The sequence below is a fragment of the Moschus berezovskii genome, chromosome 10, assembly GCF_049115385.1.
Source record: "Moschus berezovskii isolate FMDL1 chromosome 10, NW_MosBer_1.0, whole genome shotgun sequence".
In the NCBI taxonomy this organism is placed as follows: domain Eukaryota; kingdom Metazoa; phylum Chordata; class Mammalia; order Artiodactyla; family Moschidae; genus Moschus; species Moschus berezovskii.
In genome coordinates, this window is record NC_142469.1 from 110,805,501 (window position 1) to 110,818,131 (window position 12,631).

Sequence of the window (12,631 nt, forward strand, 5' to 3'; positions counted from 1 at the left end):
ATCCATTTTCTTTTATGGCTCCAAAGCTCTTTGCCAGCTTGGAAGCCTTTATTTTCCCCAAAGGACACATCTCCTGCCTCATCACCTCATCCTGCTGCAAACAAAGAGGCTTAATCAGAACTCGGCTCTGGGAGTGAAGCCCCAGGTCGGAGTCTGGTGGCCCCAGAGAAGAAACCGCCTGGACGCAAGTACACGCTGAGCCCTCGGGGCAGGCTCCAGCTTGGTCTCCTCCCCACCACACCCAGGACAAACTCAGGCTGTGGCTTTTGGTCCAGACACTGCTAGGCCCAAGCACAAGGACTGGGGACACTGGTCTCGCTGCTCTTAGTCACTCGTGGCTCCCTGGCCTTCCAACATGGGACCTCTCCCCAGGGCCTGCCCCCAACCTCCTGGGAGTGGCTGGCTGCTCTTTCCTTCGATGTGGGTCAGAAGAGGCCACCGGGAGACTGTGAAGGTCATGGGGACCTGGAGGAGAAGAAGGGCCCACCGCTCTGCAGCCCTCGGCCCAGGCTGAATGCACTCCCCAAGTTCAGCTTGTCCCCTGGAACCTCAGCCTGCAGCCTCACCTGGGTGTGGGCCGTCCGGGAGCCGCTCTGGAGAAGGCTGTCCCGAAGAAGGCTGGGACCAGTCCTGGGACTGGCTTCCTCACTAGAGGGGATACACAGACACTGGGGAGGGGCCAGGGGGCCGTGGAGATGCACCCAAAGCCAAGGCGCTGCATGGTCAGCTGGCAGCGTGAGGCCCGTGGAGGACGCAGGACAGACGGAGAGGACAGCTCCTGCTGGGGGAGCCCCTCGGTCTGCGGGGTTTGTTACAGCACCCAGGAGCTAACACAGCCCCGCAGGTGTGCCCTTTGCCTCAGAGATGCCCCGGAACCAGCTCCCGCTGCACAGCCGCTCGGGCCCCACCAGGGGACCTGGTCACTGGCTGCACCGGGGGAGGGGCCTTGTTTCGCCCCCTCTGGGGGTGCTGGCCTGAGGGTCCCGCAGAGGGAGCACAGGCCCGCAGGGAGGCCCGGCCCCCAGCGCAGCTGAGGCCGCTCAGGTCCTGGACTCCCCTGGAGCTCAGGAGCTCCCAGACCTGCCGGCCGGGTGGGACCGGGTGGAACTGGAAGCTAGGGCGAGGCTCTCAGGATGCCAGCCGAGCCCCAGCTGTGCTGTGGCCCCAGCGAGCAGCTCAGTCTCGCTGAGTCTGTTCCACGACAGCCATCTTCAGAGGCAGTTTTATGGACGTTTACCATGACACACACTAAACAGGACGTATGTAAAGTGTGTGATTTCATGAGTTTGACAGACATATACGCCTATGGATCCATCACCTCACTGAGGAGACTGAGCAAACCCATTTCTCAAGGTTCCCTCTGCAGCACCTTCTCCTGCCCCCACTCACCCCGAAACCTGCAGGCTGCTCTGTGGTCCACAGGGCTGTGTGAATCACACACATACACACTCACACACACACTCTGTCATCTGCTTGCCTTCTCTCACCAAGGCTGTTAATATATGGTAGCAGTTGATCCCCGGGGCTTCCTTGTGGTGCAATGGACAAGAGTCTGCCTGCCAATGCAGGGCACACCGGCTCAGTCCCCAGATGGGGGAGACCGCGCTCGCCGCGGAGCAGCAAAGGCGGGTGCACGACCACTGAGCCTGCGCTCCGGAGCCGGGAGCCACAAGTGCGGAGCCTGCACGCTGCGACCACCTTAGCCCACGTGCCCCAGACCCTGTGCTCCCTATGAGAAAAGCCCGCGCACCCCAACTAGAGTACCCCCGCTCTCCACAACTAGAGAAAAGCCCAGGCAGCAACAAAGACCCAGCAAAGGCCAAAAATAAATAAAATTATAGAAAACAATACCTGATCCCTCTGTGTGAGTTCATCCCACGCTGTCCACCCCTTCACCTGTGGGTGAACTGTTGGGCTTTCTCAGTGTTTGGTTACACACATAAAGTTGCTATAAGCACTCGTATGCAAATCTTTTCATTGACGAATACTGGAATTTCTCTCAGGAAAATAGAGGAGGAGACGGCTGGGTCGCATGGGAGACACGTGTCTGCCTTTTCAAGACAAAGTGCTTCCGAGTATTCGCAGCACGTTGTGCCCAGCAGTGAGTGAGGTCCCGGAGCCTCCGTGTCACCCCAGCCTGGGTGCAGCGCCCTAACTTACACGTACTGGTTCCCACAGGGCTGTACACACACTTCTGGGGGCTGGAGACACTCAGACACTCAACCGTTTACACGCTTCTCTGACACTTGTATATCCACTTCAGGAGTGTGCCAAATCTCACTTTTTGTCAACTTGCATTAAATTGTTTCTTTTCTTAGCAGTGAATTGTAGGGTTATGCATTTTCATACGTTCTATAGATAAGGCTTTTTATCAAATGTGTGGTTTGCAGTTTTTTCCCAGTCTGTAGTTGTCCTTTTACTTTCTTGATGGGATTTTTCACAGAAAGTGAAAGTGTTAGTCACTCAGTCGTGTCTGACTCTTGCGACCCCGTGGACTGTAGCCCATCAGGCTCCTCTGTCCATGGATTCTCCAGGCAAGAATACTGGAGTGGGTTGCCATTCCCTCCTTCAGGGGATCTTCCCAACCCAGGGATCAAACTTGGGTTTCCTGCATTGCAGGCAGATTCTTCATCATCTGAGCCACCAAGGAAGTCCATTTTTCACAGAGCAGTTCTTAAAGAACTATAATTCATAGTGTTTCTTTTATAAATCATGCTTTTGGTGTTGTATCTGAGAAATCTTTACCTAATGTCACAAAATTATCTCCTATATTTTCTTTAGGAGTTCCAAAGTTTCAGGTTTTACATTTAAGTCTGTGATCCACTTTGAGTTCATTTAGGTACATGGCATAATGTTCTGTTTTCAAATACAGATATCAAAATTTGCCAGCATCTTTGGTAAAGAATCCACCCGCAATGCAGGAGGCCCTGGTTCCATTCCTAGGTCGGGAAGATCCCCTGGAGAAGGGATAGTCTACCCACTCCAGTATTCTTGGGCTTCCCTTGTGGTTCAGTTGTTAAAGAATCTGCCTAAATGTGGGAGACCTGGGTTCAACCACTGGGTTGGAAAGATCCCCTGGAGAAGGGAAAGGCTACCCACGCCAGTATTCTGGCCTGGAGTCCATGGAATTCGTGGACTGTATAGTCCATGGGGTTGCAAAAAGTCAGATGACTGAGCTACTTTCACATTTCACTTTTGTTGGCAAGGCTAAATTTACTTCATTGAACTGCCTTTGAAACTTTGTCAAAATTATTTCTGGACTCTCAATTCTATTCCATTGATTTACTTGTCTATCAGAGTGCCAGTACCATACTGTCTTGATTACTGCGGGTTTATTTTTCATTGTTGAGTCCACCTCTTTGTGACCCCATGGACTGCAGTGCACCAGGCTTTCCTGTCCTTCACTATCTCCTGGAGTTTGCACAAACACATGTCCATTGAGTCAGTGAGACTATCCAACCATCTCATCCTCTGCCACCCTTTTCTCCTCTTGCCTTCAACGTTTCCCAGCATCAGGGTTTTTTCTAATGAGTAGGCTCTTCACATCAGGTGGCCAAAGTATTGGAGCTTCAACTTCAGTATCAGTCCTTCCAGGGACTGATCTCAGGGATTTCCTTTAAGATTGACTGGTTTGATCTCCTTGCTGTCCAAGGGACTCCCAAGAGTCTTCTCAAACTCCAAAGTTGAAAGCATCAGTTCTTCAGTGCTCAGCCTTCTTTATGATGAACTCTCACATCTGTACATGACTATTGAACCATAGCTTTGACTATATGGACCTTTATTGGCAAAGTGATATCTGATTTTAATATGCTGTCTAGGTTTGTCATAGTTTTCCTTCCAAGGAGGAAACATCTTTTAATTTCACGGCTATAGTCACGATCTGCAGTGATTTGGGAGCCCGGGAAAATAAAGTCAGTCACCACTCCTACTTTTTACCCTTCTATTTGCCATGCATGATGGAACCAGATGCCATGATCTTAGATTTTGAAAGTAATAAAGCAGTGACACAACACAGATGACCGTTGAGAACATTACCAAGTGAAAGACGCCGATAACAAAACCGTGTGTCATGTGATCCGTTTATACGGAGCGTACAGAGTATGAAACTTCATGCAGACAGCAAATAGCTCTCTCTCTAAGCTGGTATGTGGGCAGGAAATGTTGAGTGATGGGCAGTGAGTATCAGGTTTCCTCACGATGATGAACATTTTCTAAAATTAGAAGGCATGGTGGTTTCACAACTTTGTGGAAGTGCTAAAAACCACTGCCACTTACTTTTAAACAGATTGTGTGGGATATGGATTGTGCCTCAGTAAAGCTGATACAAAAGCTGCTGTACCAGATTTTTACCTGTAAAGTGAAGGCGTTTTCATCCTGTTCGCATAAGCTCGCAAGCTCGGCCCTGATTTACTACAAATCCAGTTCCTTCTCCTCCCTCCTCATGCTCTGCTCAGCCCGGCTTTGCCACATAGGGGTGTCCCCATCGTCCATCTCAGGGCCATCACACTTGTCCTTGACCCTTGCGTGGACCAAACCCTCCTTAGGTAGAGAGGGCTTCCAGGAAGGTACTATCTGAAGGCTGGTTGAGGCCCCTACACTGTGCTCCCCTGACGTATGGCATTCCCCTGCACGCACAGCCCCACATCTGCACCTTCCCCACTCAGGTGACACCTCCGTGAGCGGTGAGCACAGGGGAGCCTTGAAACATTCACAGGCACACGAAGGAACAAAGAGAAGGTGTGGCAAACACTCAGAGGTGGCCACGGCCTCCTTTCTTTCTTCTGAGGCTGGCACCTCCAGGGAAGACGTAGCTCATCCACCCAAGCGCCCTGTGGCCTTTCCAGGGCTGCAAGGCCCACATGGCCTCAAGTCAGCCCCTCGGAACCCTGGACATCCGACAGGAGCGAAAAGGGGCAGCCCCCAAAGCCAGTCTAGTCTCAACAGCTGCTTCTAAACACGCTTCTCATCTAGTTGCAAAGGCCTCTGAGGCCATTGTTCAGAGCAGACCAATTGGTTATTAAAAACGTATGCGCTGAGGATTGGCCACAGTGCAACTAGATATCTGTGTTTTGTAGGGAAAACCTCAAGCAATGTGTTTCTTATGAGCAATTAGTGTTCGTTGAGCAGTATAATAGCTAGCCTTCTACATTAAAATGCAACACACGCGCGTCCCTTCGGAGGAGAGGCGCTGGGAACTGCCATGCTCCCAGGGCCGGGCCTCGTGGCTGACGGGCCGGTCTCAGCGCGTTGCCCAGAGAACACCGCCTTGTCCGCATGCTGGGCACCCACTGCCCTGTGGCGGAAGACCTCCGGCTGGGGCCGTCAGACTCCAGGGGAGGCCCTGGGGAGGGAAGACATGGCTCCTGGGGCATCCGTGCTCTGGGCCATCTTGCTGGAGATCAGATTCCAATGTAAAGGCTTCATTTCAGAATCTAAAGAAGGATCCCTCAGCTGGTCTCCAAGAAGTGACTCCCCTCTGCCTCCTGGGTCCCGTTGCAGAGCCCTCACTTCAGCAGCCTGACTACCAGATCAGCACCACAGAGCCCCAGACACACACACACACACGTACACACACACGTTCACACACATTTACATGCACAACACACATTCACGCATGTTCACACGCACCACACACATTCACACACACCACATACGTTCACACACACATGTTCATACACAACACACACATTCACACGCATCACACACGATCATACACACCACACACATTCACACACACCACACACATTCACACACACACATGTTCATACACAACACACACATTCACGCGCATCACACACGTTCACACACACCACACACATTCACACATACACATGTTCATACACAACACACACACACAACACACACGTTCATGCACATCACAGAATCATACACCCCACATACCCCACACAGCCCACACACACCACACACATTCACACACACCACACACACCACACACACCACACACATTCACACACACACATGTTCATACACAACACACACACACCACACACGTTCATGCACACCACACATGTTCACACAAAAAACACACATTCACACACACATGTTCATACACAACACACACATTCATGCACATCACAGAATCACACACCCCACACACACCACACGTACCACACACCACACACACCCCATACCAAACACACGAACCACACACACTACACACACCACATATGTTCACATAGATCACACACATTCATACGCATCACACACATTCACACACACACACCATGCACAGTCACACAAACCACACACATTCACATACATCATAGAATCACACCCACCACACACACCACACACATTCACATACATCATAGAATCACACCCACCACACCCACCACACACATTCACACACACCACACACATTCACACACACCACACACACCACACACATTCACACCCACCACACATACCACACACATTCACACACACACACCTTATGACACAGTCACACAAACCACACGCATTCACATACATCATAGAATCACACCCACCACACACACCACACACATTCACACACATCATAGAATCACACCCACCACACACATTCACACACATCATAGAATCACACCCACCACACACACCACACACATTCACACACATCATAGAATCACACCCACCACACACACCACACACATTCACATACATCATAGAATCACACCCACCACACACACCACACACATTCACACACACACCTTATGACACAGTCACACAAACCACACGCATTCACATACATCATAGAATCACACCCACCACACACACCACACACATTCACACACATCATAGAATCACACCCACCACACCCACCACACACATTCACACACATACCTTATGACACAGTCACACAAACCGCATTCATTTATGCACACATGTACACATCCTACATGCCACAAACATTTAATGCCATACACATTCACACGCACCACACACATACCATACACACACAGATACGTTCTTGAACGCACACACACAAGAATCTAAAACAGCACCAGACCTGTAGACAGAGTAACCTGTTGTGAGTTAGAATAGCTTTCTATTGAACAGCCGCCTTGGGCTAGTAAAGTGAAGTGAAAGTCGCTCAGTTGTGTCCGACTCTTTGTGACCCTATGGTCTATCCAGTCCATAAAATTCTCCAGGCCAGAATACTGGAGTGGGTAGCCTTTCCCTTCTCCACGGGATCTTCCCAACCCAGGGATTCAACCCAGGTCTCCTGCATTGCAGGCAGATTCGTTACCCGCTGAGCCTTGGGCTAAGCACTAGTTTAATACTTCTGTTCGCTTTTGTCTGCCTCGATAGGTTCTAAGGAGAGAGTGCTGATGTCCTGGCACTTTATAGGGTAGGAGACAGGCCCAGGGGTGCAACCGGTGGAACATCTCACATCCCTTAGTGCCTGGTGACAGCTCTAACACTCTGGCCACTCCCGTTCAACACCTTTCAGGATGGTCAACTGATGAAACAAACAAGAGTTATCTGGAGAGCTTTTTGGTTCAGAAAATGACCTGCCTCTCGTGAGTGGGGCTGGGGGAATGTCCACTTGAACATCTTGATCCGTCTGACTTAATTTTGCAAACAGGGGCATCTTGTCCAGGGGAGGAAGACACGCAGAACTGAAGGTTCAGTTGCAGGTGCTCTGGTTTTAGGGTCATCCGCTGTGTTTATCTCCCCCCACTCTCCTAACTCCCATCCTGCCCCATCCCCCACCCCATGGTCAGAACTGGAGCCAGGAGAGGGTCAGAAAGAAAGGAAGGGACGTCACCAGGGAGTTGCCGGGGACGTCCAGCAGCAGCAGGTGCTCGCTGGGTGTGTGCCTGGAGAGTGAAGGCGCACTGACATCCGTAGAGACCTGAGAGCAATGCTGGCCCATGACCAGGTCTCAGCCGTGTGCCCAGAGGTGGTGGTGCTCCTGCGACCGCTGTGAGCGTCCTCCTGAGAAACCTCCACCTCCCTCCTACACCCAGGCCAGTGGGGCCGCCCTTCCATTGGTCAGAACCCTTCCAGGGCCCTCCTGCACCTGGGCCAGGCTCCAGGCCCCCTTCCCACTCCGGCCGCGCACAGGCAGCTCCTGCAGCCGGACACCTGCCTCTGGGCTCCCCTCCTACGCAGAGGCCTCAGGTCAGGTGTCCCGGCTGCCCCTGCCCTGCAGTCAGACTGGCCTCTGGCGCCCTCAGAGTCCAGCCCACACCCATGACAACTCCGACCACATGGCTTTTATCATCGTCATCACTGCTGTTATCTGTCAGTTTTCACCTCTAGTCTGTGAGTCCATCAAAGTCAGGGCCACAGCTATTTGTTTTCCTCATCCAAGGCCCAAGCGGTCCTCAGGGTGTCAGACACTTAAACCATCCTTGCTGGACAGAAGGACTGATGCTGGCAGGACATGTGGAATCAGAGGTGTAAGGACCTGACTGACCCGAGACTGTGGATTGTCCTTGAGTCTCACTAAACGGGTGTCCCTGCCCTCACTTTAAAGAATGGGCTTACGACCCAGAGGCCTCTGTGTAATGCTCACCAGGTCCTAGACGCCTGATAACACACCAAAGCATTAGGTGTTGGGGTCAGGACTGCGTGGTCAGCGCCCTGGAGGGCTGTGGCGTCACTCAGGAGGAGGTGCTGGCAGGTGGGGCTCCAGGACCTGGGCCAGCGTCTCTGTGAGGTGAGTCCCGTCCTCCAGGCGGCAGCGCACAGACACAGGGGACACTGGGGAGGGGAGGAGGGACAGGAGCGTGGGCTCCCAGGACTCTCAGCATCGCAGCCTGGGGCAGGGAGGGATGACAGCTGGGGACACAGCTGCAGGGGGGCCCGCGGTCCTGCAGGAGTGGATAGAGCCAGGCACGTGGCCTGGGGGCAGCCAGGGGGCAGCCTGAGGGGACAGTCACCCTGAAGGCTCGCTTGGACGACCACCCCCCACAGGGCAAAGACAGGACGGGCCCCTCGGGAGGCGCAGGGGGAAGCCCCCCTCTGCAGACCCTGAAGGCAGGCTGTCCAACCCCGCCCCACGGTTCGGTTCAGGGAAGAGGCTGAGGGCGGCGGGGTGGGTGGGAGGTACAGGGTCGAGAGTCAAAGGTCAGCTGAGAGGAAATGGAGACAGTGCAGGGCGGCCTCCCGGGAGCAGGGGCCTCGGCTTAGATCCCCCGAGGCCGGAAGAGCCAGAGCTCCTGGAACAGAACGGAACAGAACATCCCTTCAGCCTCAGAACTGTTTGCTCCTGTCCTGGCCAGGGTCAGGGTGAGGCAGGGGTTTCTCGGTCCTGCCTGATGGTCTGGCCTGTTTCCCTGACTCCCCCTGAGGAACATGTGGGGCCATTTCAGACGTGGTGAAGCTTCCTGGGCTTCACTGTGGGCTGGTCAGGAAGATCTGAGAGAATGATCTGGTTTATTCCCAAGAGAAAACAAACTAACTCAACTCCCTGTTTTGAAATAAACTTTCATAAGCGCCCTTGAGGACACTTAGAAACACTCGCCCTGAGGGCCCCGAAGGCCTGTGAGAAGGGCCAGCCCTGCAGGCAGCCCGTGGGACTCCGTCCATCACACCCAGCTCCTGGACCCTGGGTCAGAGTAAGGCAGAGGAGTGGCCCCAAGGGGCCCCGCGGCCCATCAGGCCCCGCCTGGGCTGAGGGTGGCTACTCCCCAGTAGAGTTGCGGGGAGGCTGAGATCCTGGTCAATCTGCCAGCCACCCAATAAGTCTGGGTGGTTGTCTCCCTGGGGGTGAGAAAGTGGGGCTCCATTGCCGGTCCTGAAGGTGACAGTCACACCCAGGGCCAGCCTTCCCAGTGGAAAGACAGATGGTCTCTGCCTGCTTCATCCCGGGCTCCTGACCCAAGTCACTGGCCCTGCAGGGACACTGCTGACAGGGAGCAGGCAGAGCAAGGCCGCAAGAGCCCGCCCATCCAGCGCCCCCTGTCCTTGGGCCACGATGCCGAGGGCTCCCCGCTCCATGGGGGTGTGAGGGTGCTGACCGCGTGTCTGTCTGCGGCTCTGGCCCCAGGTGCCACCCTCACCCCCAAGCAGGGGGGGCCACCCTGGATGTGAGCATGCAGGCACCTCACCTGCAGGACCTCGCTCCCACCACCGATTGTAGCCAAGTTCATAGAATCTGGGACCCACTTCTTTCTCATCAGTTTAGACTTAACTGTAAACCTGAATATACATCGCTGGAACTGTCTACCAATGAAGGATTGAGATCAATTTGAAAATAGAAAGTCTATTGCTTCCTTTTGGATAAAAGTGTGACTGTCTCAGGCTGCTGAACTTTTAAAAATCACTCCTTGCCTCCCATCAGCACATTGATGACATTTCTTGGCTACGATGTTTACTGAAGCAAAACAGAACCCGGAGACGTCCAGCCCTGCTCCCACGGTGGTGCCAGCAGACGGAGGCAGCAGGAAGCTCGTCTGTCTCACGGCGATGCTGGGGCGCGTGGCGCAGGGCGGGTGCACGCGGGGCGTCCCTGCCCGTGCTTCTGGGAGGAGCAGAGTACTGAGAAATGACTCCACGCTTCGGGGGCACCCCAAGAGTTTATGCAAATTCTTTTCTGTTGTTCTATTTTTGCTTTGATTTTACCATTTCAAACATAATTTTATGTCTGTTGAATATAATAATAAAATTGGGGTGTATATTTTCAAGTGTTCGTATTTTTATTTCTGTAGTACATCATTTTTGTCATATTTTACACCAGTGTCACCTGACAGGAAACTGAAGGGTTCAGCCTTCCTTGCAGGTGATGGAGACCTTGTAAGGGTGGCTGTGGGGGAGATCGGGAGGTCGGGGGCCCATGGGGACCAGCGGTCTGGACAGGGGCTGCGAGCTTTTGTTTGGAGCCGAGGGGACACGGCTCCGGGACCCACACCTGGGAAGCCAGGGCAGGTTCCTTCTTGAGTCTCAGCAGTGACGCCACCCCCCGTCCCTGTGACCTGAGTGCCAAGGGCGCTGCAGCGAAGTGGAGACCGCAACCACCTTCCCTCTTCTGCACTGGGTCCTGCGGCCACACCTCCCACGGGGCCACCCAGACCGAACCTCCAGGATGCTGCCCACTCGCCACAGACACACAACCCAGCCCCTCGGCCTGAAGCCCAAGCCCCAGAAGCAGCCCTGCATGGCTGGGACTGGGGAAGGACCGTGGCCTCCTTACCTAGGCTGCCTTCCAGGGACATGTGGGGCATACCTGGGACATGAGTGGGGACGCTGCCCCGGCGGGGGAGGGAGGGACAGGGGCGGGGAGCCCTATGGTCCAGCCACCGCCCTGCAGCCCAGTTGGGACACGTCCCAGAGCCCGCAGCCCAGCGACTGTGCCAGGGCCACCCCGCAGCCTCGGAGGAGGATGCCGCTGGCGGAGGGGCAGCCCCGTCTCCGGGCGCGGCTCTCACGGAGCCCCTGTGAGAGAGCGGGCGGCCTCGCTGCACAGATGGCTCTTTGTCCCGCTGACACCTGCCATCTGCTTGTTTGTCTAAATGATGCTGGAGGGGCAGGGGACTCCCAATCTGCTGTCCGACCCCTCCCGCTCACTGCAACCTCCTGACCCCTGGGCCCACAGGTCCACAGAGTTTGTTCCTCCAGCCCCAGGACTCTTCCTCCTCGTCCCAGCCCCTCCCGGGGGTGTGGGGAGGGGAGGGGAGGAATGGGGGAGGGGAGGAGGTGGGGAGAGGGGGTAGGGAGAGGGGAGGCAGGGAGACTGAGGGGCAGAGAACCCTGGGCCCTCCTCTCTGGGCCAGGCTGGAAGCTCATTTGCAAGTGTGTCCCTCACACCCACTAAAGGAAGAGTTTGCCCGTGAGGAGTCCCCCCCCAAAGTCAGTATGGGAGCCCCTTGGTCTGGGGGCCCGCCCAGGGGGCTGGGGAGCGGGGGCTCAGGTCTGTGAGGGAAGCCCAGTGTTGAAGTCGTGGAAGGTGGACCCAGGTCCAAGAAACTGCCCTTTGGTCACTGGGAGCCTTCGGGAGCCTGAGCCCTGCTGCTGGGGGGCTGCTGAGCCAGAAATCGCCTGGCGCGTGGGAGGTCGGGCTCTGGGCTGGTGGGGTGTGGGCTCTGGGTGGGCGGGATGCGGGCTGGGGCAGACCCAGGGGAGCAGAGCGACCCAGGGACCCTGAGCCCCTAGAAGGTCTAGCTAGATGCAGCTGGGCTGTCAAGCTCAGGCAGTGTCTGCAGGGCTCAGAACCACCAGGGCGGCCGGTCAGTCCCCAGCTCAGGCTCTGGGTAACCCTGGGATGGAGGCCCCCACTCGCGCTTCCTCCCTGCAGTCTGCCCCTGACCAACACAGACGGCTCACCCACAGCGTCTTCTGAGTGAAAGCCAAGGCCTGCGTGTCAGGAGTGGGAGGCCGCCATGAGTTGGTGAGAACTGGGTGGCCACAGCTTGTGGGGCTTCAGAAGGACACAGGCTGGCAATGCCGTGTTCCAGCAAAACAGGCTCCAGTGTCTCTCTTGGGTCCTCAGGGAGAAGCGCTGCAGTGAGCTGCTGGCAGGGAGGCCTGAGTGACCCGCGGGGGCCCCTGCAGGCCAGGGCCTGGGACAGGGCCTCCCCTGCGCAGGTGGGCTCTGGAGCCCGGCGCTCAGCAACTGTACCAGACTCGCTCTTCCTGGTCACCAGCCAGGCCCATCTGCTTCACTGTCAAACCCGTCTTGCGG